Raw genomic sequence first — 8793 nt, 5'->3', positions numbered from 1 at the left:
CTTTACAGCCTGTTATTTGTATGGGCAGGGCCACGTGACCCCTCCTAGGTAGAAGATTGAGTTCTGGGGGAAAAATGGGTGTATACCTGAAACTGACTCTCATCTGAAGGGACTGTTACAGGATCGATCCAAATCAATTATTACCGACTTTTCTTTCTTTCTTTCTTTTTGTAATACTGTAGCCAATTGTCCACTGCCACCTCGGTGTTTCCTATTCTGTCCTTTCACACAGGGATGCATTAAGAAAGCGTAGGCTGTTTGTATTGGAATTCATCTTATTCTGAAATAGCAGGTTAGATCTTTATTGTGTCTTTTTACATCAATTTGAGCACAACTGCAAGTAAACACATAACCTATCAAAGTAAAATAAAAGCTAATTTCATTCCGTTCCCAAATCGTTTTTGAACCTTTCGGAGAACAATTACATCCACAGAATATGTCTGCGCTTTAAGAAATACCTTGTCAGTTTTGTTCTATATATATATATATATATATATATATATATATATATATATATATATATATATATATATATATATATATATAATCAAAAAAAAAAATCATAAAATAAATTATCTTAAAATTACTAAATTTATATAATTATATACATATTAAGTATATTAGTCGACATTATGAATAAAATTAAAATAATACATTATATTATAAAAATTTTTAGTGTTATTCTTTGAAATCCAGCGAATCTCCGCAGAAATAAAGACTTTGAAAAAAACGTTTTCTTTCACATTCACCTGTAGTAAAACGAGCTTTTCCTTCTAATAAAGTTAAATTTTCTTGTATTATATATTTGAATAAGGCAAATTTCAGTTTCAGACCACCTACCTTTTCTTTCTTTTTCTTTCTTTCTTTCTTTCTTTCTTTCTTTCTTTCTTAGTGCAAATCCAACTGAAAATCATTTTAAAATAGTTTTATGGTACACAAAAAACTAATCCATTACTTAGCGAGAGTAAAAGATCGGATTGATTGAAGTCATCCTTAGGACTTCTGACTGTCGGCTTTCTACAGTTTAGGGAAAGTTATAGTCATCTGCTTTATGGGCTGATACATTTTAGTAGCTTCTTAATCAACAATGAAAGCAAAATGATAAGAAATTACTGCATCATAAGTGGACATGGCGATAGTACATTTTTGATTTAGAGTGGCGGGTCGAAGGGTAAACACAAATTAATGTTGCAATACTTCGACCAAATGATAAAAATATTAAACTAACGAGAACAAATATAGTTTGCAAACATTTAATGTTAGAGTATTATAAAAAATATTTCAACTAGATCTTTCTTCTTAGAATACTGCCATATGAATATATATATATATATATATATATATATACACACACACACACACACACACACACACACACACACACACACACACACACACACATACACTATCCATACGCTAATATAGTACAACGTTGTAACAGCCGGTGTATACAATGCGTATGACTGATGTAAATAATATATTTTAATATATTGAAATGTCGTTAGGCTAAGATTTGGTTTTTTTTTTGGCGACACTGCGGCTTACCTTTCAAAGGGGTGAGAGCAATAACGTGAAGACATTATTCATGCACTGTGCCAAGTTGTAAATGATATTTACCCGCAATTGAGTTTAAATGACCAATGCAAGAATACCAACTTGAGAAGGAATTATTGAAACACTTGAGAAATTTAACAAACCGAATAAGGTCACATTCACAACCGTTCACCGTGCTAAGTTAACACCACCTGTTTCTGGTTGGAAAAAGGAAAAAAAAACAAAAAAAACGTTTATGTTAAAAAAAAAAAACATTATTAAAAAAAACAAAAAACGACATCTAAATAAAAGCTGATACATAATGCTGGAAATAGTTATGGTGCCACTTGATGGTGAAGCGATCACGCAACTAATATCTTGTGCGTCACCTGTTAGTCCTACAGCGGAAAACAAGGGCAACGTACTTAGACCAAGAAACTATCGAATCGAAGTGTGGCAGCTGGCAAAGCAATTCTTTTTACTCTTAAAGCAAACGTTTGTCTGCACGATTCATTATTACTTTTTTTCTGTACTTTTCCTCGATCAGAGACAAGTTCGTTGTCAATTTGTCTGTAACACTATTTCCCGACAAAACCCGCAAAATCACCGAAATCATTTACAGCAAGGCCGGGGCAAAATCAACAAACAAACAAACAAACAAACAAACAAAAAAAACACACAACAACAACAACAACAACATACTACTACTACTACTACTACTACTACTAATAATAATAATAATAATAATAATAATAATAATAATAATAATAATAATAATATATGTGTTGTATTTTTTATCTTTTAAAACAAATGCATTGATCAAACACCAGATTCAATTAACTTAATTTGATTAAAATACATGGACGTCTGTGACTTACCAGATTGCATTAATTTGCATATTTTAAAAAGGATTCTGCTAATTTGATTATATAGTTTTAGGCCGGTAATTTTCTTTTTGGATGCTGATTTATTTATTTATTTATTTATTCATTTTTTAAGCGTGGAAACAATAAGCCTATGATAATATAAGCTAATAAGAACAGCGAAATGCACGGGCGTGAATGTGATGCTTTTATTTTAGCTTTAAACAATACATTGAAAGATATTTAACATAAGCGTTTTATAAATCATGATTTTCAATGTGTTGAGTTCCGTAGTTTACTGGTGTTAAATTTCTGACATATAGCCTGCACGTAAAAACGAAGCACAAGCCTTGAAGGATTGCACACAGTATAGATCTATATAATGTCAAATATACAAGAAAGTCAAGTGATCTAGCTGTTGCCTATCATCTAACCAACTGATGCAAGCCTTACGTTTTGGTGTCCGCGTGATTAGTTAGGCTGTAACAAAACATGTCAACTAAAATGTTTAAACTTACCAGTTGAGTTATTTTTTTTTATGCCTGGTACAGAGCAAATAAATAAACAAGCACGTTTCGGGGAGGTGGTAGGTTAATTTTATAGACATGTAAACCTACCAATTACGAGCTTCAGTGAGAAAACAGGGCAATCATAAGCGCTTTCTCTTCTGCGTCCCATGTACCCTTACCCGTGTACCTGTCAATGTCGTTAAACACAAAGATAAAACAGATAAAGCCAGTCAACAGAGTGTGAAGCTACACTCAATTAAAGTGCACGATGTAAGGAATGCTTCGGCTCGCTGTAATGCAACAAGGCGATGCTGCATACCTTGAAAGTGTACCTAACCCCTGTCGGGGACCAGCCAATGGTGACGCGATCAATGGTTGATCATCCAATGGGAAGTGTACTGGAGTAATTTTAACACTGAATTACATTCCGCTTTGCAGTTTTCCATGTGCTTTTGATATATCATGTTGCAGTTTTTTTTTGATTACATGATGTAAATAAAATATCTAAATAATAATAATAATAATAATAATAATAATAATAATAATCTTTATTTTTATATAGCGCCATTAAATTATGTTCATATATAGTATATTTTAAAAGTATGTCTCGATTCTAAAATTCTAGGTGATGCAAAACATTTGGCCATCCCTTTAACATCAAACGTGTTATAATTTCTAAAAATATATATTTTATAAGGAAAGGTTATTTTCGTATGGATTTCTGGCTGCATTTTATGTCAAAATGGATTTTACCACAAATGAATTCGCTCGTATTATTGAGATTTCACTAATATACTGGTTAGACGAATGTATCGTTTTTAGTCAACATTAATTTATTTGTGTGTGGTTGGTTCTTTTAATTAGACACCTGCAGTATTTATTTTCCTAAATAAAATAATTTAATCAAAAATGAAACACAGGGGTGTGCTAACTGATAATATTACATTGATATGGTAAGTAAATTAAATAAATACACAATAGTCGAATACATAGCAGAGTTTACGGAAAAATACGTCATTAGCGTGCTTCAACCGAACCGACTCGTCGGCACCCAAAATACGTCTTAATCTATAAGATTAGCCAGGATTGTTTTTTTTTTTTTTTTTGTTTTTTTTTAAACATTCGCTTGTTGAAAACAGTATTTGTTTCATAGGCTTAGGTGCAATAATGTACACTAGTATACACACAAGCTCGCCTGCAAATGTACAGTTTCAAAACAAACGGTTATTTATTAGTCAGATTTATGTAGCAATGGATATAGCAATGCCCATAGTTCCTTTACTGTGGATCGAATGGATACATTTTTTCCGCAAATGTCTACGTTTTGTTATACCAGTTTGTAACATTGCATTTATTAAATTATTCCTTCATAACGATATTTATGCCAGGACCTCCAAAGGAAAAATTAATTGGTAAATAGCCATTTTAAAATAAAATATAAGTATTTTTCAGAACTGTTTTTTGGATAGACTTTCTAAACATGGATTGAAATGAACCCTCTCTTAAACAACTGAATAAATGTGCCCTGAACCCCAATACCAATTCTCAATATAGCCAAGGGCAAATATTAGAAAACAACATATAGACACAAAACAGAGTTTCAGATCATTTTTTAAATTTTCTTTTTTTTTTTAATACAAAATATCGAGCTTGACTGTACATCGACTGGGTTCATATTGGGAGCATCAGAACGTGTCTGGTGGTAGGATTGCAAAAGAGATTTGTATAATTATTCATGATCTGTCGATTACTTCACTGCAATTCAGGAGGAAATTAAATTATCATACTGCCTTATAGTTTTCAAAGGCTAATCAAAGCTGGCCATTGGCAACCTCCAAGAAAGATTATCTCCTTACCATGCAGATAAAGATCCTGTTTATTATTCAGAATACATACTCGTTCCATGAAGCGCTGGGCAAATAACCAACACAGGGCAATACAACTGCTGGCTTGGCTTAGTTCCCTGGAATGTAATTCTTAAAAAAAAAAAAAAAAAAAAAAAAACATTAGGTCCTGATCCTTCTAAACGTGGACTGGACAGTTATGGACAGGCGGCTCTGTGGTCCAGCGTTTAAAGAAACGGGTTTGTACCCCAAGCAAATCACTTAACCTCCTTGTGCTCCATCTTTCGGGTGAGACGTTGTTCTAAGTGACTCTGCAGCTGATTCATAGTTCACACACCCTAGTATTATATCTTGTAAAGCACTTTGTGATGGTGGTCCCATATGAAAGGCACTATATAAAAATTATTATCTCTGTAAACTGTTGCATCTCAGTGAAACTACTGTTGTTATTGTTATTATTATGATGATGATTTCAGTTTTTCATTTTACTTCCTTAACATCTTTATACATCTTCATATTTGCAGGTCTCACTTATTTAGAAATACTAAAAGAAACGTTTAGTGTTTCTGAATAAAAAAAGCCAATGACAAATGTTTCGCCCAGAAGTGTTCAACACTGAAGACACTGATAGAGACTTATGGTTGTCATTGAATTTAGTTTCTTTTACATCTCAGTTCACTCTGGACAGTCGGATTTGAAGAATATGTTATTTTTCTGATATATTAACCCTCTGTGACAGACTGTATGTGTACTTGTCTCCCACACCCTCGGTCAAGTTGTCCTTGGAGAATATTGCCAACACATTTTTCACTGCAGACCACTGGAGCCTAGAGCTACAGCAGGCAGGTATAGCCAGCAGGCAACTCCCTGTGATAAACTGACAATTACTTAGTTACACCACCTCTCAGTAGTGAGACAAATTGGTCAGAAATTTGTTCAGTAAACAGAGCCTGCAAACAGGTACCAGAAACTTATGAGGGCTGCCTCAGAGCTCAGATAGTGTCAGGGACTAGTTGACTATGTCTGACAAAAGCAAATTCAAACTAACAAACAGTGATGAGCAAATAGTTTCACTGCAGCCCTGAAGAAGAGAAATGTATTGATTTTAATAGTATTTTAGACACACACACACACACAAGTTTGTCTATATTTTTCACGAGGACTTTGCAGAGGGCCATAGATTACTAAGAGTAAATACTTCTGGATTGAATATTGTTTTTTCAAAATATTTTTTTCAAAATATATGTTTAAACATGGGACATGGCCAGTATCCTCACATGATAGTTTCGTTTCATTTTTTAAAACTTTTTCTGACCTCGTAACCACTAACACACACGCACACACACACACACACACACACAGAGAAATAAAGTGCAACCAGTATGGATATTAATATGATTACAAAATAAATACATACAACCATTACAACTACTACTACTCTGGTTTTTCTTCAGATCAAATCTTTCGCATTTTACTAAAGATTTCTGTGGAGAGGAACATTTATGAGTTTCAACTCATTTTTTGATGCCCTGCTTCGGCGGGGCTTCCCTGTATTGTGCAATAATAGAACAAGCTGCATATGTTCATATGCATTTGAATTACACACTATTAATGTCTGTTAAAATATATTACTACCACTATTATCTGGTTCCATTGAAAAAAGCTGTTTGAAATGTGCCTGCTCACCACGGTGCCTTGGTTTGGCAGACTATTGATTTTGGCTAATGATCTAAACAGTGTGGCTCTAAATCCTGTCACCTTTTAACTTGTAAATCCACTATGTAGACTATTTTGATACCTCTCTGATCAGATCATTACCATAGACCCCAGTGTCTCTGGAAAGGTTCAGCCTGAGCCCAATGGGGCAGAATCAGCCCAGTCAAGCAAAACTGTCTTTATATCTGCTGCACTCATGCCAGTAGCTGTTTCCAAGATAAACAACAAATGTTGCACATAAAACATACAGGATCCGAGGACGTAAACAAAGGCAGACCTTTCTACTGTAACTTCTACTGTATATTACTTCCTTCCAATCCAAATCTATTATTCTGTAAAGATAATTAATGGTTTGGACATATTTCATAAGGGTACATGACATAATTTTATTTATGTATCTACTTTAAGTTGTCTGGTTCCATACTTATGAATTAGGTGTTCAGTGAACCATTTCTCCATTAAAAATACATTAAAGTACATTTCTGTAGACGTCCACTTTGGTTATGTAAATAAAACTTTATAGCATATATACAATGTTAATACGCCTATCTGCAATATTAAAGCTTCTTTTTAACTTTATACGTGGAATAATTGTCAGAAGTTTTAGGGCCTATTCTTAAAAGCATGCTACTCTTATCTGTACTTTATTTGTATTTTAGGTAAACTGGTACTTAAACCACTGTATATGCATTTATTTAACGTCAATTTTTGTTAGCAAAGTAAATCAGCATGGATTTTATCAAGACAGGCAAACGGTAATACAATAATATTCCACAGAAAATACATTTGGATGCAATTCTATAATTACATTTGAATTTACCACTGTAACCTATGCAATGGACTGCCGTCAGACTTGTACAGTAAAGGCCATAATCTAACTGCCTTCTCTTAAGTCTGTAAAAGACATGTGTGATAATAAAGGCCCGGCTCACGTCATGAGTCATGCGAGACCGGGGGACAGAGTTTGTGGGAATGCGGAGGTCCTGGGAGAAGGAGTCTGACTAATCTTTCATAAGGAGAGCCCGGCTCCTGTCTGCCTGCTGCGGGCTTCCTATCTGTGTGTTTCATTTCACACTGTCACCCTGTTATCTCTGCATTCACTCTGAGCTGGAGCACACTCGCCAGACCTTGGAAGAGCTCCTAACTCACTCTCAGTACAGGAAGAGCTAGAAGAAAAGACACACAGTTGTGTATTGTACCCAGGTTGTATATAAGAGTACATAATACAGTACTCCCAGCTCACTGGTCCAATCTGTAGGAAGAAAAACAGATCATAAACAGTTTAAAAACTGAACAAATCCACCACCTGGACCACCTAATGCAAAGTCCATAGTAGAGGGAATGCAATAAGACAGCATGTATCCAGGCCACCAACTTCACAGCGCTTCCTCTTGTAACCTTGGCTGCAGTTATGGATTGTCCCTTGTAAGAGCTACACTGCTCTCTGTGTATTAGTCTTGTATTGCTTCATATATCTGTGGAGCCCCAGCATGCTTAATCAGTCTGAGGCTTGACAACAAAGATTGGTTGCTACAGATACAAAAAATATATTGTCCTCTGATGTGCAAAGTTCATGTTACATCATAATAACTGTTACACAGAAAATATCTAGGCTTTTTTTTTTGTGCCTGTTCTGTAATGTTTGTTAAATGCTGTTTTAGAAATCCTTTCTAGATGGTTTCTTGTATTCCTTTTCATTCCAGTGTTTTTCCACTGGTTTTCATTGACCTTGCTGCTTTGTAACATCCGGTTTCAGTCTGTCAATTTAAACAGTACTTGTGTATATATAGTTAATATTGCCCTGGATGAAATCAAAATGGTAGCCCTGCAGTGTACTTTTCTATACCGGATTCTGCCAAGTCAATGCCCCGAGTTGCTGTGCTGCCAATGCTATCCAATAGGACTGATTTCAAAATGTTTTCAACATAATCCCAGCTGTGGATGGAAATAAGACTTCAAGTACATATAGAAACTCGCTTTAAAGGAACAAATGAAAATTACAAAGCAAGAGCCAGTTGAAAATCTTGCTATCAGAGAAGCTAGATCAGTAAATTCTTGAAGCACTTATTTTTTTTTCCTTTTCATGGTATCTTCATCACTGGCAATACTTTTGGTTTACTCATTATTACCAAAAACAAATACATACATTATGCCACTTGAAATTTCATGCTGAGACCTTTAAGTTCTCATATGGATGGGCACAAATGAAAATGTGTGGCAGGGTCTCGTTGCATATAGGTGAAGAAACCAGTGCAACCCTTCTTACATAACTGTCTCCTTTTCACACAGTGAGTGAAGCGGGGTGAAACCCAGGTCAGGATATTTAGA

General features: G+C 34.6%; 1 non-coding gene across 1 annotated transcript; it reads left to right on the top strand.

The window, feature by feature from the left end:
• Positions 1-6183: 6183 nt before the first annotated feature.
• LOC121320306 lies at positions 6184-6294 on the top strand. The gene has a single exon (XR_005950808.1). It is a non-coding gene; the product is annotated as a U5 spliceosomal RNA (small nuclear RNA).
• Positions 6295-8793: the final 2499 nt, after the last annotated feature.

The sequence above is a fragment of the Polyodon spathula genome, chromosome 8 (assembly GCF_017654505.1).
Source record: "Polyodon spathula isolate WHYD16114869_AA chromosome 8, ASM1765450v1, whole genome shotgun sequence".
Taxonomy (NCBI): domain Eukaryota; kingdom Metazoa; phylum Chordata; class Actinopteri; order Acipenseriformes; family Polyodontidae; genus Polyodon; species Polyodon spathula.
The sequence above is the reverse complement of the archived record's forward strand: the minus strand, read 5'-3'. Positions and strand labels throughout refer to the sequence as shown.